The sequence below is a fragment of the Electrophorus electricus genome, chromosome 13, assembly GCF_041902795.1.
Source record: "Electrophorus electricus isolate QZ-2024a chromosome 13, ASM4190279v1, whole genome shotgun sequence".
NCBI classification, from domain to species: Eukaryota; Metazoa; Chordata; class Actinopteri; order Gymnotiformes; family Gymnotidae; genus Electrophorus; species Electrophorus electricus.
Genome location: NC_137509.1, coordinates 22760910 through 22787688, shown reverse-complemented (window position 1 = coordinate 22787688; position 26779 = coordinate 22760910). Strand labels below are relative to the sequence as shown.

The 26779-nt window shown below is 36.8% G+C and overlaps 12 non-coding genes and 19 pseudogenes across 12 annotated transcripts; all 31 read right to left on the bottom strand.

The window, feature by feature from the left end:
• Nucleotides 1-70: 70 nt before the first annotated feature.
• Nucleotides 71-189, bottom strand: LOC145646935 (5S ribosomal RNA; annotated as a pseudogene).
• Nucleotides 190-979: 790 nt separating this feature from the next.
• LOC145650321 (5S ribosomal RNA) lies at nucleotides 980-1098 on the bottom strand. Its single transcript, XR_014116687.1, has one exon. It is a non-coding gene; the product is annotated as a 5S ribosomal RNA (ribosomal RNA).
• A 789-nt stretch (nucleotides 1099-1887) lies between these two features.
• LOC145648369 (5S ribosomal RNA) lies at nucleotides 1888-2006 on the bottom strand (annotated as a pseudogene).
• A 570-nt stretch (nucleotides 2007-2576) lies between these two features.
• On the bottom strand, nucleotides 2577-2695 carry LOC145646448 (5S ribosomal RNA). The gene has a single exon (XR_014116184.1). It is a non-coding gene; the product is annotated as a 5S ribosomal RNA (ribosomal RNA).
• A 790-nt stretch (nucleotides 2696-3485) lies between these two features.
• LOC145650310 (5S ribosomal RNA) lies at nucleotides 3486-3604 on the bottom strand. Its single transcript, XR_014116686.1, has one exon. It is a non-coding gene; the product is annotated as a 5S ribosomal RNA (ribosomal RNA).
• A 569-nt stretch (nucleotides 3605-4173) lies between these two features.
• On the bottom strand, nucleotides 4174-4292 carry LOC145647410 (5S ribosomal RNA). Its single transcript, XR_014116328.1, has one exon. It is a non-coding gene; the product is annotated as a 5S ribosomal RNA (ribosomal RNA).
• Nucleotides 4293-5084: 792 nt separating this feature from the next.
• LOC145644179 (5S ribosomal RNA) lies at nucleotides 5085-5203 on the bottom strand (annotated as a pseudogene).
• A 459-nt stretch (nucleotides 5204-5662) lies between these two features.
• LOC145649798 (5S ribosomal RNA) lies at nucleotides 5663-5781 on the bottom strand (annotated as a pseudogene).
• Nucleotides 5782-6351: 570 nt separating this feature from the next.
• Nucleotides 6352-6470, bottom strand: LOC145647399 (5S ribosomal RNA). Its single transcript, XR_014116327.1, has one exon. It is a non-coding gene; the product is annotated as a 5S ribosomal RNA (ribosomal RNA).
• An 899-nt stretch (nucleotides 6471-7369) lies between these two features.
• Nucleotides 7370-7488, bottom strand: LOC145649797 (5S ribosomal RNA; annotated as a pseudogene).
• A 1104-nt stretch (nucleotides 7489-8592) lies between these two features.
• LOC145649934 (5S ribosomal RNA) lies at nucleotides 8593-8711 on the bottom strand (annotated as a pseudogene).
• A 353-nt stretch (nucleotides 8712-9064) lies between these two features.
• On the bottom strand, nucleotides 9065-9183 carry LOC145647171 (5S ribosomal RNA; annotated as a pseudogene).
• A 790-nt stretch (nucleotides 9184-9973) lies between these two features.
• On the bottom strand, nucleotides 9974-10092 carry LOC145648094 (5S ribosomal RNA; annotated as a pseudogene).
• Nucleotides 10093-11102: 1010 nt separating this feature from the next.
• LOC145650632 (5S ribosomal RNA) lies at nucleotides 11103-11221 on the bottom strand (annotated as a pseudogene).
• Nucleotides 11222-11574: 353 nt separating this feature from the next.
• LOC145649687 (5S ribosomal RNA) lies at nucleotides 11575-11693 on the bottom strand (annotated as a pseudogene).
• A 792-nt stretch (nucleotides 11694-12485) lies between these two features.
• Nucleotides 12486-12604, bottom strand: LOC145650818 (5S ribosomal RNA). The gene has a single exon (XR_014116740.1). It is a non-coding gene; the product is annotated as a 5S ribosomal RNA (ribosomal RNA).
• Nucleotides 12605-13614: 1010 nt separating this feature from the next.
• Nucleotides 13615-13733, bottom strand: LOC145650299 (5S ribosomal RNA). Its single transcript, XR_014116685.1, has one exon. It is a non-coding gene; the product is annotated as a 5S ribosomal RNA (ribosomal RNA).
• Nucleotides 13734-14523: 790 nt separating this feature from the next.
• Nucleotides 14524-14642, bottom strand: LOC145647108 (5S ribosomal RNA; annotated as a pseudogene).
• Nucleotides 14643-14995: 353 nt separating this feature from the next.
• On the bottom strand, nucleotides 14996-15114 carry LOC145649971 (5S ribosomal RNA; annotated as a pseudogene).
• A 1012-nt stretch (nucleotides 15115-16126) lies between these two features.
• On the bottom strand, nucleotides 16127-16245 carry LOC145646437 (5S ribosomal RNA). Its single transcript, XR_014116183.1, has one exon. It is a non-coding gene; the product is annotated as a 5S ribosomal RNA (ribosomal RNA).
• A 1010-nt stretch (nucleotides 16246-17255) lies between these two features.
• Nucleotides 17256-17374, bottom strand: LOC145650288 (5S ribosomal RNA). Its single transcript, XR_014116684.1, has one exon. It is a non-coding gene; the product is annotated as a 5S ribosomal RNA (ribosomal RNA).
• Nucleotides 17375-18164: 790 nt separating this feature from the next.
• Nucleotides 18165-18283, bottom strand: LOC145648112 (5S ribosomal RNA; annotated as a pseudogene).
• Nucleotides 18284-19074: 791 nt separating this feature from the next.
• On the bottom strand, nucleotides 19075-19193 carry LOC145650277 (5S ribosomal RNA). Its single transcript, XR_014116683.1, has one exon. It is a non-coding gene; the product is annotated as a 5S ribosomal RNA (ribosomal RNA).
• Nucleotides 19194-19980: 787 nt separating this feature from the next.
• LOC145650265 (5S ribosomal RNA) lies at nucleotides 19981-20099 on the bottom strand. Its single transcript, XR_014116682.1, has one exon. It is a non-coding gene; the product is annotated as a 5S ribosomal RNA (ribosomal RNA).
• A 791-nt stretch (nucleotides 20100-20890) lies between these two features.
• LOC145650253 (5S ribosomal RNA) lies at nucleotides 20891-21009 on the bottom strand. The gene has a single exon (XR_014116679.1). It is a non-coding gene; the product is annotated as a 5S ribosomal RNA (ribosomal RNA).
• Nucleotides 21010-21800: 791 nt separating this feature from the next.
• On the bottom strand, nucleotides 21801-21919 carry LOC145648482 (5S ribosomal RNA; annotated as a pseudogene).
• Nucleotides 21920-23147: 1228 nt separating this feature from the next.
• Nucleotides 23148-23266, bottom strand: LOC145647427 (5S ribosomal RNA; annotated as a pseudogene).
• A 791-nt stretch (nucleotides 23267-24057) lies between these two features.
• Nucleotides 24058-24176, bottom strand: LOC145650244 (5S ribosomal RNA; annotated as a pseudogene).
• A 789-nt stretch (nucleotides 24177-24965) lies between these two features.
• On the bottom strand, nucleotides 24966-25084 carry LOC145650367 (5S ribosomal RNA; annotated as a pseudogene).
• Nucleotides 25085-25873: 789 nt separating this feature from the next.
• Nucleotides 25874-25992, bottom strand: LOC145650697 (5S ribosomal RNA; annotated as a pseudogene).
• A 352-nt stretch (nucleotides 25993-26344) lies between these two features.
• On the bottom strand, nucleotides 26345-26463 carry LOC145643753 (5S ribosomal RNA; annotated as a pseudogene).
• Nucleotides 26464-26779: the final 316 nt, after the last annotated feature.

Genomic DNA, 26779 nt, shown 5'->3' with positions numbered 1-26779 from the left:
TTTTTTATTAATCACTGCACTTCACATTTGAGCATGTCAGCTTGAAAGTAAATTAAAGTGATGCAAGAAAAGCTTACAGCACCTGGTATTCCTAGGTAGAGTCCCACCTCAGTACTATCCAGGCCCAAACTTGCTTAGCTTCCAAGGTCAGATGAGATTGGGCGTTCTCAAGCTGGTGTGGCCATAAGCCTTAAACACTTACTCAAATTGCCTAATCATAGCAAATATGATCAAAGACCAATCTGACAATTTTTTTTATTAATCCCTGCACTTGACATTCTAGAATGTTATCTTGAATGTAAATTAAATGATGCAATAAAAGCTTACAACATCTGGTATACGGAGGCACTAACAGACAGTTTTTTGATGAATCACTGCACTTCACATTCAGGCATGCGAGTTGGAGAGTAAATGAAAGTGATGCAAAAAAAAACGTACAGCATCTGCTATTCCCAGGTGCTAACAGATAGTTTGAGTTAATTATTCACTGCACTTCAAATTTGAACATGATAGCTTGAACATAAATTAAAGGGATGCAATACAATCTTACAACACCTGCTATTCCCTGGTACTAAAATATTTCTATTTAATCTGTACACTTCACATACAAGCTTGTCAGTTGCAGATTAAAGTAAAGTGATGCAACAAAAACTTACAGCATCTGCTATTCCCAGGTGCTAACAGATAGTTTTTTTAATTAATCACTGCATTTCACATCTTAGCATGTCATCTTGACAGTAAATTAAAGTGATTCAAGAGAAGCTTACAGCATCTCGTAGTCCAAGGTGCTAACAGATAGTTTTTGATGAATCACTGCACTTCACATTCAGGCATGTGAGTTGGAGAGTAAATGAAAGTGATGCAAAAAAAACTTACAGCATCGGCTATTCCCAGGTGCTAACAGATAGTTTTTTTATTAATCACTGCACTTCACATTTGAGCATGTCAGCTTGAAAGTAAATTAAAGTGATGCAAGAAAAGCTTACAGCACCTGGTATTCCTAGGTAGGGTCCCACCTCAGTACTATCCAGGCCCAAACTTGCTTAGCTTCCAAGGTCAGATGAGATTGGGCGTTCTCAAGCTGGTGTGGCCGTAAGCCTTAAACACTTACTCAAATTGCCTAATCATAGCAAATATGATCAAAGACCAATCTGACAATTTTTTTTATTAATCCCTGCACTTGACATTCTAGAATGTTATCTTGAATGTAAATTAAATGATGCAATAAAAGCTTACAACATCTGGTATACGGAGGCACTAACAGACAGTTTTTTGATGAATCACTGCACTTCACATTCAGGCATGTGAGTTGGAGAGTAAATGAAAGTGATGCAAAAAAAAGTACAGCATCTGCTATTCCCAGGTGCTAACAGATAGTTTGAGTTAATTATTCACTGCACTTCAAATTTGAACATGATAGCTTGAACATAAATTAAAGGGATGCAATACAATCTTACAGCACCTGCTATTCCCTGGTACTAAAATATTTCTATTTAATCTGTACACTTCACATACAAGCTTGTCAGTTGCAGATTAAAGTAAAGTGATGCAACAAAAACTTACAGCATCTGCTATTCCCAGGTGCTAACAGATAGTTTTTTTAATTAATCACTGCATTTCACATCCTAGCATGTCATCTTGACAGTAAATTAAAGTGATTCAAGAGAAGCTTACAGCATCTCGTAGTCCAAGGTGCTAACAGATAGTTTTTGATGAATCACTGCACTTCACATTCAGGCATGTGAGTTGGAGAGTAAATGAAAGTGATGCAAAAAAAACTTACAGCATCGGCTATTCCCAGGTGCTAACAGATAGTTTTTTTTATTAATCACTGCACTTCACATTTGAGCATGTCAGCTTGAAAGTAAATTAAAGTGATGCAAGAAAAGCTTACAGCACCAGGTATTCCTAGGTAGGGTCCCACCTCAGTACTATCCAGGCCCAAACTTGCTTAGCTTCCAAGGTCAGATGAGATTGAGCGTTCTCAAGCTGGTGTGGCCATAAGCCTTAAACACTTACTCAAATTTCCTAATCATAGCAAATATGATCAAAGACCAATCTGACAATTTTTTTTATTAATCCCTGCACTTGACATTCTAGAATGTTATCTTGAATGTAAATTAAATGATGCAATAAAAGCTTACAACATCTGGTATACGTAGGCACTAACAGACAGTTTTTTGATGAATCACTGCACTTCACATTCAGGCATGTGAGTTGGAGAGTAAATGAAAGTGATGCAAAAAAAACGTACAGCATCTGCTATTCCCAGGTGCTAACAGATAGTTTGAGTTAATTATTCACTGCACTTCAAATTTGAACATGATAGCTTGAACATAAATTAAAGGGATGCAATACAATCTTACAGCACCTGCTATTCCCTGGTACTAAAATATTTCTATTTAATCTGTACACTTCACATACAAGCTTGTCAGTTGCAGATTAAAGTAAAGTGATGCAACAAAAACTTACAGCATCTGCTATTCCCAGGTGCTAACAGATAGTTTTTTTTATTAATCACTGCACTTCACATTTGAGCATGTCAGCTTGAAAGTAAATTAAAGTGATGCAAGAAAAGCTTACAGCACCTGGTATTCCTAGGTAGAGTCCCACCTCAGTACTATCCAGGCCCAAACTTGCTTAGCTTCCAAGGTCAGATGAGATTGGGCGTTCTCAAGCTGGTGTGGCCGTAAGCCTTAAACACTTACTCAAATTGCCTAATCATAGCAAATATGATCAAAGACCAATCTGACAATTTTTTTTATTAATCCCTGCACTTGACATTCTAGAATGTTATCTTGAATGTAAATTAAATGATGCAATAAAAGCTTACAACATCTGGTATACGGAGGCACTAACAGACAGTTTTTTGATGAATCACTGCACTTCACATTCAGGCATGCGAGTTGGAGAGTAAATGAAAGTGATGCAAAAAAAAACGTACAGCATCTGCTATTCCCAGGTGCTAACAGATAGTTTGAGTTAATTATTCACTGCACTTCAAATTTGAACATGATAGCTTGAACATAAATTAAAGGGATGCAATACAATCTTACAACACCTGCTATTCCCTGGTACTAAAATATTTCTATTTAATCTGTACACTTCACATACAAGCTTGTCAGTTGCAGATTAAAGTAAAGTGATGCAACAAAAACTTACAGCATCTGCTATTCCCAGGTGCTAACAGATAGTTTTTTTAATTAATCACTGCATTTCACATCTTAGCATGTCATCTTGACAGTAAATTAAAGTGATTCAAGAGAAGCTTACAGCATCTCGTAGTCCAAGGTGCTAACAGATAGTTTTTGATGAATCACTGCACTTCACATTCAGGCATGTGAGTTGGAGAGTAAATGAAAGTGATGCAAAAAAAACTTACAGCATCGGCTATTCCCAGGTGCTAACAGATAGTTTTTTTATTAATCACTGCACTTCACATTTGAGCATGTCAGCTTGAAAGTAAATTAAAGTGATGCAAGAAAAGCTTACAGCACCTGGTATTCCTAGGTAGGGTCCCACCTCAGTACTATCCAGGCCCAAACTTGCTTAGCTTCCAAGGTCAGATGAGATTGGGCGTTCTCAAGCTGGTGTGGCCGTAAGCCTTAAACACTTACTCAAATTGCCTAATCATAGCAAATATGATCAAAGACCAATCTGACAATTTTTTTTATTAATCCCTGCACTTGACATTCTAGAATGTTATCTTGAATGTAAATTAAATGATGCAATAAAAGCTTACAACATCTGGTATACGGAGGCACTAACAGACAGTTTTTTGATGAATCACTGCACTTCACATTCAGGCATGTGAGTTGGAGAGTAAATGAAAGTGATGCAAAAAAAAGTACAGCATCTGCTATTCCCAGGTGCTAACAGATAGTTTGAGTTAATTATTCACTGCACTTCAAATTTGAACATGATAGCTTGAACATAAATTAAAGGGATGCAATACAATCTTACAGCACCTGCTATTCCCTGGTACTAAAATATTTCTATTTAATCTGTACACTTCACATACAAGCTTGTCAGTTGCAGATTAAAGTAAAGTGATGCAACAAAAACTTACAGCATCTGCTATTCCCAGGTGCTAACAGATAGTTTTTTTTATTAATCACTGCACTTCACATTTGAGCATGTCAGCTTGAAAGTAAATTAAAGTGATGCAAGAAAAGCTTACAGCACCTGGTATTCCTAGGTAGAGTCCCACCTCAGTACTATCCAGGCCCAAACTTGCTTAGCTTCCAAGATCAGATGAGATTGGGCGTTCTCAAGCTGGTGTGGCCATAAGCCTTAAACACTTACTCAAATTGCCTAATCATAGCAAATATGATCAAAGACCAATCTGACAATTTTTTTTATTAATCCCTGCACTTGACATTCTAGAATGTTATCTTGAATGTAAATTAAATGATGCAATAAAAGCTTACAACATCTGGTATACGGAGGCACTAACAGACAGTTTTTTGATGAATCACTGCACTTCACATTCAGGCATGCGAGTTGGAGAGTAAATGAAAGTGATGCAAAAAAAAACGTACAGCATCTGCTATTCCCAGGTGCTAACAGATAGTTTGAGTTAATTATTCACTGCACTTCAAATTTGAACATGATAGCTTGAACATAAATTAAAGGGATGCAATACAATCTTACAACACCTGCTATTCCCTGGTACTAAAATATTTCTATTTAATCTGTACACTTCACATACAAGCTTGTCAGTTGCAGATTAAAGTAAAGTGATGCAACAAAAACTTACAGCATCTGCTATTCCCAGGTGCTAACAGATAGTTTTTTTAATTAATCACTGCATTTCACATCTTAGCATGTCATCTTGACAGTAAATTAAAGTGATGCAAGAGAAGCTTAGAGCATCTCGTAGTCCAAGGTGCTAACAGACAGTTTTTTGATGATTTACTGCACTTCACATTCAGGCATGTGAGTTGGAGAGTAAATGAAAGTGATGCAAAAAAAACTTACAGCATCTGCTATTCCCAGGTGCTAACAGATAGTTTTTTTTATTAATCATTGCACTTCACATTTGAGCATGTCAGCTTGAAAGTAAATTAAAGTGATGCAAGAAAAGCTTACAGCACCTGGTATACATAGGTAGGGTCCCACCTCAGTACTATACAGGCCCAAACTTACTTAGCTTCCAAGGTCAGATGAGATTGGGCATTCTCAAGCTGGTGTGGCCGTAAGCCTTAAACACTTACTCAAATTGCCTAATCATAGCAAATATGATCAAAGACCAATCTGACAATTTTTTTTATTAATCCCTGCACTTGACATTCTAGAATGTTATCTTGAATGTAAATTAAATGATGCAATAAAAGCTTACAACATCTGGTATACGGAGGCACTAACAGACAGTTTTTTGATGAATCACTGCACTTCACATTCAGGCATGCGAGTTGGAGAGTAAATGAAAGTGATGCAAAAAAAATGTACAGCATCTGCTATTCCCAGGTGCTAACAGATAGTTTGAGTTAATTATTCACTGCACTTCAAATTTGAACATGATAGCTTGAACATAAATTAAAGGGATGCAATACAATCTTACAGCACCTGCTATTCCCTGGTACTAAAATATTTCTATTTAATCTGTACACTTCACATACAAGCTTGTCAGTTGCAGATTAAATTAAAGTGATGCAAGAAAAGCTTACAGCACCTGGTATTCCTAGGTAGGGTCCCACCTCAGTACTATCCAGGCCCAAACTTGCTTAGCTTCCAAGGTTAGATGAGATTGGGCATTCTCAAGCTGGTGTGGCCGTAAGCCTTAAACACTTACTCAAATTGCCTAATCATAGCAAATATGATCAAAGACCAATCTGACAATTTTTTTTATTAATCCCTGCACTTGACATTCTAGAATGTTATCTTGAATGTAAATTAAATGATGCAATAAAAGCTTACAACATCTGGTATACGTAGGCACTAACAGACAGTTTTTTGATGAATCACTGCACTTCACATTCAGGCATGTGAGTTGGAGAGTAAATGAAAGTGATGCAAAAAAAACGTACAGCATCTGCTATTCCCAGGTGCTAACAGATAGTTTGAGTTAATTATTCACTGCACTTCAAATTTGAACATGATAGCTTGAACATAAATTAAAGGGATGCAATACAATCTTACAGCACCTGCTATTCCCTGGTACTAAAATATTTCTATTTAATCTGTACACTTCACATACAAGCTTGTCAGTTGCAGATTAAAGTAAAGTGATGCAACAAAAACTTACAGCATCTGCTATTCCCAGGTGCTAACAGATAGTTTTTTTTATTAATCACTGCACTTCACATTTGAGCATGTCAGCTTGAAAGTAAATTAAAGTGATGCAAGAAAAGCTTACAGCACCTGGTATTCCTAGGTAGAGTCCCACCTCAGTACTATCCAGGCCCAAACTTGCTTAGCTTCCAAGATCAGATGAGATTGGGCGTTCTCAAGCTGGTGTGGCCATAAGCCTTAAACACTTACTCAAATTGCCTAATCATAGCAAATATGATCAAAGACCAATCTGACAATTTTTTTTATTAATCCCTGCACTTGACATTCTAGAATGTTATCTTGAATGTAAATTAAATGATGCAATAAAAGCTTACAACATCTGGTATACGGAGGCACTAACAGACAGTTTTTTGATGAATCACTGCACTTCACATTCAGGCATGCGAGTTGGAGAGTAAATGAAAGTGATGCAAAAAAAAACGTACAGCATCTGCTATTCCCAGGTGCTAACAGATAGTTTGAGTTAATTATTCACTGCACTTCAAATTTGAACATGATAGCTTGAACATAAATTAAAGGGATGCAATACAATCTTACAACACCTGCTATTCCCTGGTACTAAAATATTTCTATTTAATCTGTACACTTCACATACAAGCTTGTCAGTTGCAGATTAAAGTAAAGTGATGCAACAAAAACTTACAGCATCTGCTATTCCCAGGTGCTAACAGATAGTTTTTTTAATTAATCACTGCATTTCACATCTTAGCATGTCATCTTGACAGTAAATTAAAGTGATGCAAGAGAAGCTTAGAGCATCTCGTAGTCCAAGGTGCTAACAGACAGTTTTTTGATGATTTACTGCACTTCACATTCAGGCATGTGAGTTGGAGAGTAAATGAAAGTGATGCAAAAAAAACTTACAGCATCTGCTATTCCCAGGTGCTAACAGATAGTTTGAGTTAATTATTCACTGCACTTCAAATTTGAACATGATAGCTTGAACATAAATTAAAGGGATGCAATACAATCTTACAGCACCTGCTATTCCCTGGTACTAAAATATTTCTATTTAATCTGTACACTTCACATACAAGCTTGTCAGTTGCAGATTAAATTAAAGTGATGCAAGAAAAGCTTACAGCACCTGGTATTCCTAGGTAGGGTCCCACCTCAGTACTATCCAGGCCCAAACTTGCTTAGCTTCCAAGGTTAGATGAGATTGGGCATTCTCAAGCTGGTGTGGCCGTAAGCCTTAAACACTTACTCAAATTGCCTAATCATAGCAAATATGATCAAAGACCAATCTGACAATTTTTTTTATTAATCCCTGCACTTGACATTCTAGAATGTTATCTTGAATGTAATTAAATGATGCAATAAAAGCTTACAATACGGAGCTGGTATACGGAGGCACTAATTATTCACTGCACTTCAAATTTGAACATGATAGCTTGAACATAAATTAAAGGGATGCAAACAATCTTACAGCACCTGCTATTCCCTGGTACTAAAATTTTTCTATTTAATCTGTACACTTCACATACAAGCTTGTCAGTTGCAGATTAAAGTAAAGTGATGCAACAAAAACTTACAGCATCTGCTATTCCCAGGTGCTAACAGATAGTTTTTTTAATTAATCACTGCATTTCACATCCTAGCATGTCATCTTGACAGTAAATTAAAGTGATGCAAGAGAAGCTTACAGCATCTCGTAGTCCAAGGTGCTAACATATAGTTTTTTGATGAATCACTGCACTTCACATTCAGGCATGTGAGTTGGAGAGTAAATGAAAGTGATGCAAAAAAAACTTACAGCATCTGCTGTTCCCAGGTGCTAACAGATAGTTTAAGTTAATTATTCACTGCACTTCAAATTTGAACATGATAGCTTGAACATAAATTAAAGGGATGCAATACAATCTTACAGCACCTGCTATTCCCTGGTACTAAAATATTTCTATTTAATCTGTACACTTCACATACAAGCTTGTCAGTTGCAGATTAAAGTAAAGTGATGCAACAAAAACTTACAGCATCTGCTATTCCCAGGTGCTAACAGATAGTTTTTTTAATTAATCACTGCATTTCACATCCTAGCATGTCATCTTGACAGTAAATTAAATTGATGCGAGAGAAGCTTACAGCATCTCGTAGTCCAAGTTGCTAACAGATAGTTTTTGATGAATCACTGCACTTCACATTTAGGCACGTGAGTTGGAGAGTAAATGAAAGTGATGCAAAAAAAACTTACAGCATCTGCTATTCCCAGGTGCTAACAGATAGTTTTTTTTATTAATCACTGCACTTCACATTTGAGCATGTCAGCTTGAAAGTAAATTAAAGTGATGCAATGAAAGCTTACAGCACCTGGTATTCCTAGGTAGGGTCCCACCTCAGTACTATCCAGGACCAAACTTGCTTAGCTTCCAAGGTCAGATGAGATTGGGCGTTGTCAAGCTGGTGTGGCCGTAAAATTTAAACACTTACTCAAATTGCCTAATCATAGCAAATATGATCAAAGACCAATCTGACAATTTTTTTTATTAATCCCTGCACTTGACATTCTAGAATGGTATCTTGAATGTAAATTAAATGATGCAATAAAAGCTTACAACATCTGGTATACGGAGGCACTAACAGACAGTTTTTTGATGAATCACTGCACTTCACATTCAGGCATGTGAGTTGGAGAGTAAATGAAAGTGATGCAAAAAAAACTTACAGCATCGGCTATTCCCAGGTGCTAACAGATAGTTTTTTTTTAATAATCACTGCACTTCACATTTGAGCATGTCATCTTGAAAGTAAATTAAAGTGATGCAAGAAGAGCTTACAGCACCTGGTATTCCTAGGTAGAGTCCCACCTCAGTACTATCCAGGCCCAAACTTGCTTAGCTTCCAAGGTCAGATGAGATTGGGCGTTCTAAAGCTGGTGTGGCCGTAAGCCTTAAACCCTTACTCAAATTGCCTAATCATAGCAAATATGATCAAAGACCAATCTGACAATTTTTTTATTAATCCCTGCACTTGACATTCTAGAATGTTATCTTGAATGTAAATTAAATGATGCAATAAAAGCTTACAACATCTGGTATACGGAGGCACTAACAGACAGTTTTTTGATGAATCACTGCACTTCACATTCAGGCATGTGAGTTGGAGAGTAAATGAAAGTGATGCAAAAAAAAACGTACAGCATCTGCTATTCCCAGGTGCTAACAGATAGTTTAAGTTAATTATTCACTGCACTTCAAATTTGAACATGATAGCTTGAACATAAATTAAAGGGATGCAATACAATCTTACAGCACCTGCTATTCCCTGGTACTAAAATATTTCTATTTAATCTGTACACTTCACATACAAGCTTGTCAGTTGCAGATTAAAGTAAAGTGATGCAACAAAAACTTACAGCATCTGCTATTCCCAGGTGCTAACAGATAGTTTTTTTAATTAATCACTGCATTTCACATCCTAGCATGTCATCTTGACAGTAAATTAAATTGATGCGAGAGAAGCTTACAGCATCTCGTAGTCCAAGGTGCTAACAGATAGTTTTTGATGAATCACTGCACTTCACATTCAGGCACGTGAGTTGGAGAGTAAATGAAAGTGATGCAAAAAAAACTTACAGCATCTGCTATTCCCAGGTGCTAACAGATAGTTTTTTTTATTAATCACTGCACTTCACATTTGAGCATGTCAGCTTGAAAGTAAATTAAAGTGATGCAATAAAAGCTTACAGCACCTGGTATTCCTAGGTAGGGTCCCACCTCAGTACTATCCAGGCCCAAACTTGCTTAGCTTCCAAGGTCAGATGAGATTGGGCGTTGTCAACCTGGTGTGGCCGTAAGCTTTAAACACTTACTCAAATTTCCTAATCATAGCAAATATGATCAAAGACCAATCTGACAATTTTTTTTATTAATCCCTGCACTTGACATTCTAGAATGGTATCTTGAATGTAAATTAAATGATGCAATAAAAGCTTACAACATCTGGTATACGGAGGCACTAACAGACAGTTTTTTGATGAATCACTGCACTTCACATTCAGGCATGTGAGTTGGAGAGTAAATGAAAGTGATGCAAAAAAAAACGTACAGCATCTGCTATTCCCAGGTGCTAACAGATAGTTTAAGTTAATTATTCACTGCACTTCAAATTTGAACATGATAGCTTGAACATAAATTAAAGGGATGCAATACAATCTTACAGCACCTGCTATTCCCTGGTACTAAAATATTTCTATTTAATCTGTACACTTCACATACAAGCTTGTCAGTTGCAGATTAAAGTAAAGTGATGCAACAAAAACTTACAGCATCTGCTATTCCCAGGTGCTAACAGATAGTTTGAGTTAATTATTCACTGCACTTCAAATTTGAACATGATAGCTTGAAAATAAATTAAAGGGATGCAATACAATCTTACAGCACCTGCTATTCCCTGGTACTAAAATATTTCTATTTAATCTGTACACTTCACATACAAGCTTGTCAGTTGCAGATTAAATTAAAGTGATGCAACAAAAACTTACAGCATCTGCTATTCCCAGGTGCTAACAGATAGTTTTTTTAATTAATCACTGCACTTCACATCCTAGCATGTCATCTTGACAGTAAATTAAAGTGATGCAAGAGAAGCTTACAGCATCTCGTAGTCCATGGTGCTAACAGATATTTTTTTGATGAATAACTGCACTTCACATTCAGGCATGTGAGTTGGAGAGTAAATGAAAGTGATGCAAAAAAAACTTACAGCATCTGCTATTCCCAGGTGCTAACAGATAGTTTTTTTTATTAATCACTGCACTTCACATTTGAGCATGTCAGCTTGAAAGTAAATTAAAGTGATGCAATAAAAGCTTACAGCACCTGGTATTCCTAGGTAGGGTCCCACCTCAGTACTATCCAGACCCAAACTTGCTTAGCTTCCAAGGTCAGATGAGATTGGGCGTGCTCAAGCTGGTGCGGCCGTAAGATTTAAACACTTACTCAAATTTCCTAATCATAGCAAATATGATCAAAGACCAATCTGACAATTTTTTTTATTAATCCCTGCACTTGACATTCTAGAATGGTATCTTGAATGTAAATTAAATGATGCAATAAAAGCTTACAACATCTGGTATACGGAGGCACTTATAGACAGTTTTTTGATGAATCACTGCACTTCACATTCAGGCATGTGAGTTGGAGAGTAATTGAAAGTGATGCAAAAAAAACTTACAGCATCGGCTATTCCCAGGTGCTAACAGATAGTTTTTTTTTATTAATCACTGCACTTCACATTTGAGCATGTCAGCTTGACAGTAAATTAAAGTGATGCAAGAAGAGCTTACAGCACCTGGTATTCCTAGGTAGAGTCTCACCTCAGTACTATCCAAGCCCAAACTTGCTTAGCTTCCAAGGTCAGATGAGATTGGGCGTTCTCAAGCTGGTGTGGCCGTAAGCCTTAAACACTTACTCAAATTGCCTAATCATAGCAAATATGATCAAAGACCAATCTGACAATTTTTTTTATTAATCCCTGCACTTGACATTCTAGAATGTTATCTTGAATGTAAATTAAATGATGCAATAAAAGCTTACAACATCTGGTATACGGAGGCACTAACAGACAGTTTTTTGATGAATCACTGCACTTCACATTCAGGCATGTGAGTTGGAGAGTAAATGAAAGTGATGCAAAAAAAAACGTACAGCATCTGCTATTCCCAGGTGCTAACAGATAGTTTAAGTTAATTATTCACTGCACTTCAAATTTGAACATGATAGCTTGAACATAAATTAAAGGGATGCAATACAATCTTACAGCACCTGCTATTCCCTGGTACTAAAATATTTCTATTTAATCTGTACACTTCACATACAAGCTTGTCAGTTGCAGATTAAAGTAAAGTGATGCAACAAAAACTTACAGCATCTGCTATTCCCAGGTGCTAACAGATAGTTTTTTTAATTAATCACTGCATTTCACATCCTAGCATGTCATCTTGACAGTAAATTAAATTGATGCGAGAGAAGCTTACAGCATCTCGTAGTCCAAGGTGCTAACAGATAGTTTTTGATGAATCACTGCACTTCACATTCAGGCACGTGAGTTGGAGAGTAAATGAAAGTGATGCAAAAAAAACTTACAGCATCGGCTATTCCCAGGTGCTAACAGATAGTTTTTTTTTAATAATCACTGCACTTCACATTTGAGCATGTCAGCTTGAAAGTAAATTAAAGTGATGGAAGAAGAGCTTACAGCACCTGGTATTCCTAGGTAGATTCCCACCTCAGTACTATCCAGGCCCAAACTTGCTTAGCTTCCAAGGTCAGATGAGATTGGGCGTTCTCAAGCTGGTGTGGCCGTAAGCCTTAAACCCTTACTCAAATTGCCTAATCATAGCAAATATGATCAAAGACCAATCTGACAATTTTTTTATTAATCCCTGCACTTGACATTCTAGAATGTTATCTTGAATGTAAATTAAATGATGCAATAAAAGCTTACAACATCTGGTATACGGAGGCACTAACAGACAGTTTTTTGATGAATCACTGCACTTCACATTCAGGCATGTGAGTTGGAGAGTAAATGAAAGTGATGCAAAAAAAAATGTACAGCATCTGCTATTCCCAGGTGCTAACAGATAGTTTAAGTTAATTATTCACTGCACTTCAAATTTGAACATGATAGCTTGAACATAAATTAAAGGGATGCAATACAATCTTACAGCACCTGCTATTCCCTGGTACTAAAATATTTCTATTTAATCTGTACACTTCACATACAAGCTTGTCAGTTGCAGATTAAAGTAAAGTGATGCAACAAAAACTTACAGCATCTGCTATTCCCAGGTGCTAACAGATAGTTTTTTTAATTAATCACTGCATTTCACATCCTAGCATGTCATCTTGACAGTAAATTAAATTGATGCGAGAGAAGCTTACAGCATCTCGTAGTCCAAGGTGCTAACAGATAGTTTTTGATGAATCACTGCACTTCACATTCAGGCACGTGAGTTGGAGAGTAAATGAAAGTGATGCAAAAAAAACTTACAGCATCTGCTATTCCCAGGTGCTAACAGATAGTTTTTTTAATTAATCACTGCATTTCACATCCTAGCATGTCATCTTGACAGTAAATTAAAGTGATTCAAGAGAAGCTTACAGCATCTCGTAGTCCAAGGTGCTAACAGATAGTTTTTGATGAATCACTGCACTTCACATTCAGGCATGTGAGTTGGAGAGTAAATGAAAGTGATGCAAAAAAAACTTACAGCATCTGCTATTCCCAGGTGCTAACAGATAGTTTTTTTTATTAATCACTGCACTTCACATTTGAGCATGTCAGCTTGAAAGTAAATTAAAGTGATGCAAGAAAAGCTTACAGCACCTGGTATTCCTAGGTAGGGTCCCACCTCAGTACTATCCAGGCCCAAACTTGCTTAGCTTCCAAGGTCAGATGAGATTGGGCGTTCTCAAGCTGGTGTGGCCGTAAGCCTTAAACACTTACTCAAATTGCCTAATCATAGCAAATATGATCAAAGACCAATCTGACAATTTTTTTTATTAATCCCTGCACTTGACATTCTAGAATGTTATCTTGAATGTAAATTAAATGATGCAATAAAAGCTTACAACATCTGGTATACAGAGGCACTAACAGACAGTTTTTTGATGAATCACTGCACTTCACATTCAGGCATGTGAGTTGGAGAGTAAATGAAAGTGATGCATAAAAAACTTACAGCATCTGCTATTCCCAGGTGCTAACAGATAGTTTGAGTTAATTATTCACTGCACTTCAAATTTGAACATGATAGCTTGAACAAAAATTAAAGGGATGCAATACAATCTTACAGCACCTGCTATTCCCTGGTACTAAAATATTTCTATTTAATCTGTACACTTCACATACAAGCTTGTCAGTTGCAGATTAAAGTAAAGTGATGCAACAAAAACTTACAGCATCTGCTATTCCCAGGTGCTAACAGATAGTTTTTTTAATTAATCACTGCATTTCACATCCTAGCATGTCATCTTGACAGTAAATTAAATTGATGCGAGAGAAGCTTACAGCATCTCGTAGTCCAAGGTGCTAACATATAGTTTTTGATGAATCACTGCACTTCACATTCAGGCACGTGAGTTGGAGAGTAAATGAAAGTGATGCAAAAAAAACTTACAGCATCTGCTATTCCCAGGTGCTAACAGATAGTTTTTTTTATTAATCACTGCACTTCACATTTGAGCATGTCAGCTTGAAAGTAAATTAAAGTGATGCAATAAAAGCTTACAGCACCTGGTATTCCTAGGTAGGGTCCCACCTCAGTACTATCCAGGCCCAAACTTGCTTAGCTTCCAAGGTCAGATGAGATTGGGCGTTCTCAAGCTGGTGTGGCCGTAAACCTTAAACACTTACTCAAATTGCCTAATCATAGCAAATATGATCAAAGACCAATCTGACAATTTTTTTTATTAATCCCTGCACTTGACATTCTAGAATGTTATCTTGAATGTAAATTAAATGATGCAATAAAAGCTTACAACATCTGGTATACGGAGGCACTAACAGACAGTTTTTTGATGAATCACTGCACTTCACATTCAGGCATGTGAGTTGGAGAGTAAATGAAAGTGATGCAAAAAAAACTTACAGCATCGGCTATTCCCAGGTGCTAACAGATAGTTTTTTTTTAATAATCACTGCACTTCACATTTGAGCATGTCAGCTTGAAAGTAAATTAAAGTGATGCAAGAAGAGCTTTCAGCACCTGGTATTCCTAGGTAGAGTCCCACCTCAGTACTATCCAAGCCCAAACTTGCTTAGCTTCCAAGGTCAGATGAGATTGGGCGTTCTCAAGCTGGTGTGGCCGTAAACCTTAAACGCTTACTCAAATTGCCTAATCATAGCAAATATGATCAAAGACCAATCTGACAATTTTTTTTATTAATCCCTGCACTTGACATTCTAGAATGTTATCTTGAATGTAAATTAAATGATGCAATAAAAGCTTACAACATCTGGTATACGGAGGCACTAACAGACAGTTTTTTGATGAATCACTGCACTTCACATTCAGGCATGTGAGTTGGAGAGTAAATGAAAGTGATGCAAAAAAAAACGTACAGCATCTGCTATTCCCAGGTGCTAACAGATAGTTTAAGTTAATTATTCACTGCACTTCAAATTTGAACATGATAGCTTGAACATAAATTAAAGGGATGCAATACAATCTTACAGCACCTGCTATTCCCTGGTACTAAAATATTTCTATTTTATCTGTACACTTCACATACAAGCTTGTCAGTTGCAGATTAAAGTAAAGTGATGCAACAAAAACTTACAGCATCTGCTATTCCCAGGTGCTAACAGATAGTTTTTTTAATTAATCACTGCATTTCACATCCTAGCATGTCATCTTGACAGTAAATTACATTGATGCGAGAGAAGCTTACAGCATCTCGTAGTCCAAGGTGCTAACAGATAGTTTTTGATGAATCACTGCACTTCACATTCAGGCACGTGAGTTGGAGAGTAAATGAAAGTGATGCAAAAAAAACTTACAGCATCTGCTATTCCCAGGTGCTAACAGATAGTTTTTTTAATTAATCACTGCATTTCACATCCTAGCATGTCATCTTGACAGTAAATTAAAGTGATTCAAGAGAAGCTTACAGCATCTCGTAGTCCAAGGTGCTAACAGATAGTTTTTGATGAATCACTGCACTTCACATTCAGGCATGTGAGTTGGAGAGTAAATGAAAGTGATGCAAAAAAAACTTACAGCATCGGCTATTCCCAGGTGCTAACAGATAGTTTTTTTTTAATAATCACTGCACTTCACATTTGAGCATGTCAGCTTGAAAGTAAATTAAAGTGATGCAAGAAGAGCTTACAGCACCTGGTATTCCTAGGTAGAGTCCCACCTCAGTACTATCCAGGCCCAAACTTGCTTAGCTTCCAAGGTCAGATGAGATTGGGCGTTCTCAAGCTGGTGTGGCCGTAAGCCTTAAACACTTACTCAAATTGCCTAATCATAGCAAATATGATCAAAGACCAATCTGACAATTTTTTTATTAATCCCTGCACTTGACATTCTAGAATGTTATCTTGAATGTAAATTAAATGATGCAATAAAAGCTTACAACATCTGGTATATGGAGGCACTAACAGACAGTTTTTTGATGAATCACTGCACTTCACATTCAGGCATGTGAGTTGGAGAGTAAATGAAAGTGATGCAAAAAAAAACGTACAGCATCTGCTATTCCCAGGTGCTAACAGATAGTTTAAGTTAATTATTCACTGCACTTCAAATTTGAACATGATAGCTTGAACATAAATTAAAGGGATGCAATACAATCTTACAGCACCTGCTATTCCCTGGTACTAAAATATTTCTATTTAATCTGTACACTTCACATACAAGCTTGTCAGTTGCAGATTAAAGTAAAGTGATGCAACAAAAACTTACAGCATCTGCTATTCCCAGGTGCTAACAGATAGTTTTTTTAATTAATCACTGCATTTCACATCCTAGCATGTCATCTTGACAGTAAATTAAATTGATGCGAGAGAAGCTTACAGCATCTCGTAGTCCAAGGTGCTAACAGATAGTTTTTGATGAATCACTGCACTTCACATTCAGGCACGTGAGTTGGAGAGTAAATGAAAGTGATGCAAAAAAAACTTACAGCATCTGCTATTCCCAGGTGCTAACAGATAGTTTTTTTAATTAATCACTGCATTTCACATCCTAGCATGTCATCTTGACAGTAAATTAAAGTGATTCAAGAGAAGCTTACAGCATCTCGTAGTCCAAGGTGCTAACAGATAGTTTTTGATGAATCACTGCACTTCACATTCAGGCATGTGAGTTGGAGAGTAAATGAAAGTGATGCAAAAAAAACTTACAGCATCTGCTATTCCCAGGTGCTAACAGATAGTTTTTTTTATTAATCACTGCACTTCACATTTGAGCATGTCAGCTTGAAAGTAAATTAAAGTGATGCAAGAAAAGCTTACAGCACCTGGTATTCCTAGGTAGGGTCCCACCTCAGTACTATCCAGGCCCAAACTTGCTTAGCTTCCAAGGTCAGATGAGATTGGGCGTTCTCAAGCTGGTGTGGCCGTAAGCCTTAAACACTTACTCAAATTGCCTAATCATAGCAAATATGATCAAAGACCAATCTGACAATTTTTTTTATTAATCCCTGCACTTGACATTCTAGAATGTTATCTTGAATGTAAATTAAATGATGCAATAAAAGCTTACAACATCTGGTATACGGAGGCACTAACAGACAGTTTTTTGATGAATCACTGCACTTCACATTCAGGCATGTGAGTTGGAGAGTAAATGAAAGTGATGCATAAAAAACTTACAGCATCTGCTATTCCCAGGTGCTAACAGATAGTTTGAGTTAATTATTCACTGCACTTCAAATTTGAACATGATAGCTTGAACATAAATTAAAGGGATGCAATACAATCTTACAGCACCTGCTATTCCCTGGTACTAAAATATTTCTATTTAATCTGTACACTTCACATACAAGCTTGTCAGTTGCAGATTAAAGTAAAGTGATGCAACAAAAACTTACAGCATCTGCTATTCCCAGGTGCTAACAGATAGTTTTTTTAATTAATCACTGAATTTCACATCCTAGCATGTCATCTTGACAGTAAATTAAATTGATGCGAGAGAAGCTTACAGCATCTCGTAGTCCAAGTTGCTAACAGATAGTTTTTGATGAATCACTGCACTTCACATTTAGGCACGTGAGTTGGAGAGTAAATGAAAGTGATGCAAAAAAAACTTACAGCATCTGCTATTCCCAGGTGCTAACAGATAGTTTTTTTTATTAATCACTGCACTTCACATTTGAGCATGTCAGCTTGAAAGTAAATTAAAGTGATGCAATAAAAGCTTACAGCACCTGGTATTCCTAGGTAGGGTCCCACCTCAGTACTATCCAGACCCAAACTTGCTTAGCTTCCAAGGTCAGATGAGATTGGGCGTTCTCAAGCTGGTGTGGCCGTAAGCCTTAAACACTTACTCAAATTGCCTAATCATAGCAAATATGATCAAAGACCAATCTGACAATTTTTTTTATTAATCCCTGCACTTGACATTCTAGAATGTTATCTTGAATGTAAATTAAATGATGCAATAAAAGCTTACAACATCTGGTATACGGAGGCACTAACAGACAGTTTTTTGATGAATCACTGCACTTCACATTCAGGCATGTGAGTTGGAGAGTAAATGAAAGTGATGCAAAAAAAAACGTACAGCATCTGCTATTCCCAGGTGCTAACAGATAGTTTAAGTTAATTATTCACTGCACTTCAAATTTGAACATGATAGCTTGAACATAAATTAAAGGGATGCAATACAATCTTACAGCACCTGCTATTCCCTGGTACTAAAATATTTCTATTTAATCTGTACACTTCACATACAAGCTTGTCAGTTGCAGATTAAAGTAAAGTGATGCAACAAAAACTTACAGCATCTGCTATTCCCAGGTGCTAACAGATAGTTTTTTTAATTAATCACTGCATTTCACATCCTAGCATGTCATCTTGACAGTAAATTAAATTGATGCGAGAGAAGCTTACAGCATCTCGTAGTCCAAGGTGCTAACAGATAGTTTTTGATGAATCACTGCACTTCACATTCAGGCACGTGAGTTGGAGAGTAAATGAAAGTGATGCAAAAAAAACTTACAGCATCTGCTATTCCCAGGTGCTAACAGATAGTTTTTTTTATTAATCACTGCACTTCACATTTGAGCATGTCAGCTTGAAAGTAAATTAAAGTGATGCAATAAAAGCTTACAGCACCTGGTATTCCTAGGTAGGGTCCCACCTCAGTACTATCCAGGCCCAAACTTGCTTAGCTTCCAAGGTCAGATGAGATTGGGCGTTCTCAAGCTGGTGTGGCCGTAAGCTTTAAACACTTACTTAAATTTCCTAATCATAGCAAATATGATCAAAGACCAATCTGACAATTTTTTTTATTAATCCCTGCACTTGACATTCTAGAATGGTATCTTGAATGTAAATTAAATGATGCAATAAAAGCTTACAACATCTGGTATACGGAGGCACTAACAGACAGTTTTTTGATGAATCACTGCACTTCACAATCAGGCATGTGAGTTGGAGAGTAAATGAAAGTGATGCAAAAAAAAACGTACAGCATCTGCTATTCCCAGGTGCTAACAGATAGTTTAAGTTAATTATTCACTGCACTTCAAATTTGAACATGATAGCTTGAACATAAATTAAAGGGATGCAATACAATCTTACAGCACCTGCTATTCCCTGGTACTAAAATATTTCTATTTAATCTGTACACTTCACATACAAGCTTGTCAGTTGCAGATTAAAGTAAAGTGATGCAACAAAAACTTACAGCATCTGCTATTCCCAGGTGCTAACAGATAGTTTTTTTAATCACTGCATTTCACATCCTAGCATGTCATCTTGAAAGTAAATTAAATTGATGCGAGAGAAGCTTACAGCATCTCGTAGTCCAAGGTGCTAACAGATAGTTTTTGATGAATCACTGCACTTCACATTCAGGCACGTGAGTTGGAGAGTAAATGAAAGTGATGCAAAAAAAACTTACAGCATCTGCTATTCCCAGGTGCTAACAGATAGTTTTTTTTATTAATCACTGCACTTCACATTTGAGCATGTCAGCTTGAAAGTAAATTAAAGTGATGCAATAAAAGCTTACAGCACCTGGTATTCCTAGGTAGGGTCCCACCTCAGTACTATCCAGGCCCAAACTTGCTTAGCTTCCAAGGTCAGATGAGATTGGGCGTTCTCAAGCTGGTGTGGCCGTAAGCTTTAAACACTTACTCAAATTTCCTAATCATAGCAAATATGATCAAAGACCAATCTGACAATTTTTTTTATTAATCCCTGCACTTGACATTCTAGAATGGTATCTTGAATGTAAATTAAATGATGCAATAAAAGGTTACAACATCTGGTATACGGAGGCACTAACAGACAGTTTTTTGATGAATCACTGCACTTCACATTCAGGCATGTGAGTTGGAGAGTAAATGAAAGTGATGCAAAAAAAAACGTACAGCATCTGCTATTCCCAGGTGCTAACAGATAGTTTAAGTTAATTATTCACTGCACTTCAAATTTGAACATGATAGCTTGAACATAAATTAAAGGGATGCAATACAATCTTACAGCACCTGCTATTCCCTGGTACTAAAATATTTCTATTTAATCTGTACACTTCACATACAAGCTTGTCAGTTGCAGATTAAAGTAAAGTGATGCAACAAAAACTTACAGCATCTGCTATTCCCAGGTGCTAACAGATAGTTTTTTTAATTAATCACTGCATTTCACATCCTAGCATGTCATCTTGAAAGTAAATTAAATTGATGCGAGAGAAGCTTACAGCATCTCGTAGTCCAAGGTGCTAACAGATAGTTTTTGATGAATCACTGCACTTCACATTCAGGCACGTGAGTTGGAGAGTAAATGAAAGTGATGCAAAAAAAACTTACAGCATCTGCTATTCCCAGGTGCTAACAGATAGTTTTTTTTATTAATCACTGCACTTCACATTTGAGCATGTCAGCTTGAAAGTAAATTAAAGTGATGCAATAAAAGCTTACAGCACCTGGTATTCCTAGGTAGGGTCCCACCTCAGTACTATCCAGGCCCAAACTTGCTTAGCTTCCAAGGTCAGATGAGATTGGGCGTTCTCAAGCTGGTGTGGCCGTAAGCTTTAAACACTTACTCAAATTTCCTAATCATAGCAAATATGATCAAAGACCAATCTGACAATTTTTTTTATTAATCCCTGCACTTGACATTCTAGAATGGTATCTTGAATGTAAATTAAATGATGCAATAAAAGCTTACAACATCTGGTATACGGAGGCACTAACAGACAGTTTTTTGATGAATCACTGCACTTCACATTCAGGCATGTGAGTTGGAGAGTAAATGAAAGTGATGCAAAAAAAAACGTACAGCATCTGCTATTCCCAGGTGCTAACAGATAGATTGAGTTAATTATTCACTGCACTTCAAATTTGAACATGATAGCTTGAACATAAATTAAAGGGATGCAATACAATCTTACAGCACCTGCTATTCCCTGGTACTAAAATATTTCTATTTACTCTGTACACTTCACATACAAGCTTGTCAGTTGCAGATTAAAGTAAAGTGATGCAACAAAAACTTACAGCATCTGCTATTCCCAGGTGCTAACAGATAGTTTTTTTAATTAATCACTGCATTTCACATCCTAGCATGTCATCTTGACAGTAAATTAAAGTGATTCAAGAGAAGCTTACAGCATCTCGTAGTCCAAGGTGCTAACAGATAGTTTTTGATGAATCACTGCACTTCACATTCAGGCATGTGAGTTGGAGAGTAAATGAAAGTGATGCAAAAAAAACTTACAGCATCGGCTATTCCCAGGTGCTAACAGATAGTTTTTTTTATTAATCACTGCACTTCACATTTGAGCATGTCAGCTTGAAAGTAAATTAAAGTGATGCAAGAAAAGCTTACAGCACCTGGTATTCCTAGGTAGGGTCCCACCTCAGTACTATCCAGGCCCAAACTTGCTTAGCTTCCAAGGTCAGATGAGATTGGGCTTTCTCAAGCTGGTGTGGCCGTAAGCCTTAAACACTTACTCAAATTGCCTAATCATAGCAAATATGATCAAAGACCAATCTGACAATTTTTTTTATTAATCCCTGCACTTGACATTCTAGAATGTTATCTTGAATGTAAATTAAATGATGCAATAAAAGCTTACAACATCTGGTATATGGAGGCACTAACAGACAGTTTTTTGATGAATCACTGCACTTCACATTCAGGCATGTGAGTTGGAGATTAAATGAAAGTGATGCAAAAAAAACTTACAGCATCTGCTATTCCCAGGTGCTAACAGATAGTTTGAGTTAATTATTCACTGCACTTCAAATTTGAACATGATAGCTTGAACATAAATTAAAGGGATGCAATACAATCTTAGAGCACCTGCTATTCCCTGGTACTAAAATATTTCTATTTAATCTGTACACTTCACATACAAGCTTGTCAGTTACAGATTAAAGTAAAGTGATGCAACAAAAACTTACAGCATCTGCTATTCCCAGGTGCTAACACATAGTTTTTTTAATTAATCACTGCATTTCACATCCTAGCATGTCATCTTGACAGTAAATTAAAGTGATTCAAGAGAAGCTTACAGCATCTCGTAGTCCAAGGTGCTAACAGATAGTTTTTGATGAATCACTGCACTTCACATTCAGGCATGTGAGTTGGAGAGTAAATGAAAGTGATGCAAAAAAAACTTACAGCATCGGCTATTCCCAGGTGCTAACAGATAGTTTGAGTTAATTATTCACTGCACTTCAAATTTGAACATGATAGCTTGAACATAAATTAAAGGGATGCAATACAATCTTACACCACCTGCTATTCCCTGGTACTAAAATATTTCTATTTAATCTGTACACTTCACATACAAGCTTGTCAGTTGCAGATTAAAGTAAAGTGATGCAACAAAAACTTACAGCATCTGCTATTCCCAGGTGCTAACAGATAGTTTTTTTAATTAATCACTGCATTTCACATCCTAGCATGTCATCTTGACAGTAAATTAAATTGATGCGAGAGAAGCTTACAGCATCTCGTAGTCCAAGGTGCTAACAGATAGTTTTTGATGAATCACTGCACTTCACATTCAGGCACGTGAGATGGAGAGTAAATGAAAGTGATGCAAAAAAAACTTACAGCATCGGCTATTCCCAGGTGCTAACAGATAGTTTTTTTTATTAATCACTGCACTTCACATTTGAGCATGTCAGCTTGAAAGTAAATTAAAGTGATGCAATAAAAGCTTACAGCACCTGGTATTCCTAGGTAGGGTCCCACCTCAGTACTATCCAGGCCCAAACTTGCTTAGCTTCCAAGGTCAGATGAGATTGGGCGTTCTCAAGCTGGTGTCGCCGTAAGCCTTAAACGCTTACTCAATTTGCCTAATCATAGCAAATATGATCAAAGACCAATCTGACAATTTTTTTTATTAATCCCTGCAATTGACATTCTAGAATGTTATCTTGAATGTAAATTAAATGATGCAATAAAAGCTTACAACATCTGGTATACGGAGGCACTAACAGACAGTTTTTTGATGAATCACTGCACTTCACATTCAGGCATGTGAGTTGGAGAGTAAATGAAAGTGATGCAAAAAAAAACTTAGAGCATCGGCTATTCCCAGGTGCTAACAGATAGTTTGAGTTAATTATTCACTGCACTTCAAATTTGAACATGATAGCTTGAACATAAATTAAAGGGATGCAATACAATCTTACAGCACCTGCTATTCCCTGGTACTAAAATATTTCTATTTAATCTGTACACTTCACATACAAGCTTGTCAGTTGCAGATTAAAGTAAAGTGATGCAACAAAAACTTACAGCATCTGCTATTCCCAGGTGCTAACAGATAGTTTTTTTAATTAATCACTGCATTTCACATCCTAGCATGTCATCTTGACAGTAAATTAAAGTGATTCAAGAGAACCTTACAGCATCTCGTAGTGCAAGGTGCTAACAGATAGGTTTTGATGAATCACTGCACTTCACATTCAGGCATGTGAGTTGGAGAGTAAATGAAAGTGATGCAAAAAAAACTTACAGCATCGGCTATTCCCAGGTGCTAACAGATAGATTTTTTTATTAATCACTGCACTTCACATTTGAGCATGTCAGCTTGAAAGTAAATTAAAGTGATGCAAGAAAAGCTTACAGCACCTGGTATCCCTAGGTAGGGTCCCACCTCAATACTATCCAGGCCCAGACTTGCTTAGCTTCCAAGGTCAGATGAGATTGGGCGTTCTCAAGCTGGTGTGGCCGTAAGCCTTAAACACTTACTCAAATTTCCTAATCATAGCAAATATGATCAAAGACCAATCTGACAATTTTTTTTATTAATCCCTGCACTTGACATTCTAGAATGTTATCTTGAATGTAAATTAAATGATGCAATAAAAGCTTACAACATCTGGTATACGGAGGCACTAACAGACATTTTTTTGATGAATCACTGCACTTCACATTCAGGCATGTGAGTTGGAGAGTAAATGAAAGTGATGCAAAAAAAAGTACAGCATCTGCTATTCCCAGGTGCTAACAGATAGTTTGAGTTAATTATTCACTGCACTTCAAATTTGAACATGATAGCTTGAACATAAATTAAAGGGATGCAATACAATCTTACAGCACCTGCTATTCCCTGGTACTAAAATATTTCTATTTAATCTGTACACTTCACATACAAGCTTGTCAGTTGCAGATTAAAGTAAAGTGATGCAACAAAAACTTACAGCATCTGCTATTCCCAGGTGCTAACAGATAGTTTTTTTAATTAATCACTGCATTTCACATCCTAGCATGTCATCTTGACAGTAAATTAAAGTGATTCAAGAGAAGCTTACAGCATCTCGTAGTCCAAGGTGCTAACAGATAGTTTTTGATGAATCACTGCACTTCACATTCAGGCATGTGAGTTGGAGAGTAAATGAAAGTGATGCAAAAAAAACTTACAGCATCGGCTATTCCCAGGTGCTAACAGATAGTTTTTTTTATTAATCACTGCACTTCACATTTGAGCATGTCAGCTTGAAAGTAAATTAAAGTGATGCAAGAAAAGCTTACAGCACCTGGTATTCCTAGGTAGAGTCCCACCTCAATACTATCCAGGCCCAAACTTGCTTAGCTTCCAAGGTCAGATGATATTGGGCGTTCTCAAGCTGGTGTGGCCGTAAGCCTTAAGCACTTACTCAAATTGCCTAATCATAGCAAATATGATCAAAGACCAATCTGACAATTTTTTTTATTAATCCCTGCACTTGACATTCTAGAATGTTATCTTGAATGTAAATTAAATGATGCAATAAAAGCTTACAACATCTGGTATACGGAGGCACTAACAGACAGTTTTTTGATGAATCACTGCACTTCACATTCAGGCATGTGAGTTGGAGAGTAAATGAAAGTGATGCAAAAAAAAGTACAGCATCTGCTATTCCCAGGTGCTAACAGATAGTTTGAGTTAATTATTCACTGCACTTCAAATTTGAACATGATAGCTTGAACATAAATTAAAGGGATGCAATACAATCTTACAGCACCTGCTATTCCCTGGTACTAAAATATTTCTATTTAATCTGTACACTTCACATACAAGCTTGTCAGTTGCAGATTAAAGTAAAGTGATGCAACAAAAACTTACAGCATCTGCTATTCCCAGGTGCTAACAGATAGTTTTTTTAATTAATCACTGCATTTCACATCCTAGCATGTCATCTTGACAGTAAATTAAATTGATGCGAGAGAAGCTTACAGCATCTCGTAGTCCAAGGTGCTAACAGATAGTTTTTGATGAATCACTGCACTTCACATTCAGGCACGTGAGTTGCAGAGTAAATGAAAGTGATGCAAAAAAAACTTACAGCATCTGCTATTCCCAGGTGCTAACAGATAGTTTTTTTTATTAATCACTGCACTTCACATTTGAGCATGTCAGCTTGAAAGTAAATTAAAGTGATGCAATAAAAGCTTACAGCACCTGGTATTCCTAGGTAGGGTCCCACCTCAGTACTATCCAGGCCCAAACTTGCTTAGCTTCCAAGGTCAGATGAGATTGGGCGTTCTCAAGCTGGCGTGGGCGTAAGTTTTAAGCACTTACTCAAATTTCCTAATCATAGCAAATATGATCAAAGACCAATCTGACAATTTTTTTTATTAATCCCTGCACTTGACATTCTAGAATGGTATCTTGAATGTAAATTAAATGATGCAATAAAAGCTTACAACATCTGGTATACGGAGGCACTAACAGACAGTTTTTTGATGAATCACTGCACTTCACATTCAGGCATGTGAGTTGGAGAGTAAATGAAAGTGATGCAAAAAAAACTTACAGCATCGGCTATTCCCAGGTGCTAACAGATAGTTTTTTTTATTAATCACTGCACTTCACATTTGAGCATGTCAGCTTGAAAGTAAATTAAAGTGATGCAAGAAAAGCTTAAAGCACCTGGTATTCCTTGGTAGGGTCCCACCTCAGTACTATCCAGGCCCAAACTTGCTTAGCTTCCAATGTCAGATGAGATTGGGCGTTCTCAAGCTGGTGTGGCCGTAAGCCTTAAACACTTACTCAAATTGCCTAATCATAGCAAATATGATCAAAGACCAATCTGACAATTTTTTTTATTAATCCCTGCACTTGACATTCTAGAATGTTATCTTGAATGTAAATTAAATGATGCAATAAAAGCTTACAACATCTGGTATACGGAGGCACTAACAGACAGTTTTTTGATGAATCACTGCACTTCACATTCAGGCATGTGAGTTGGAGAGTAAATGAAAGTGATGCAAAAAAAACTTATAGCATCTGCTATTCCCAGGTGCTAACAGATAGATTGAGTTAATTATTCACTGCACTTCAAATTTGAAC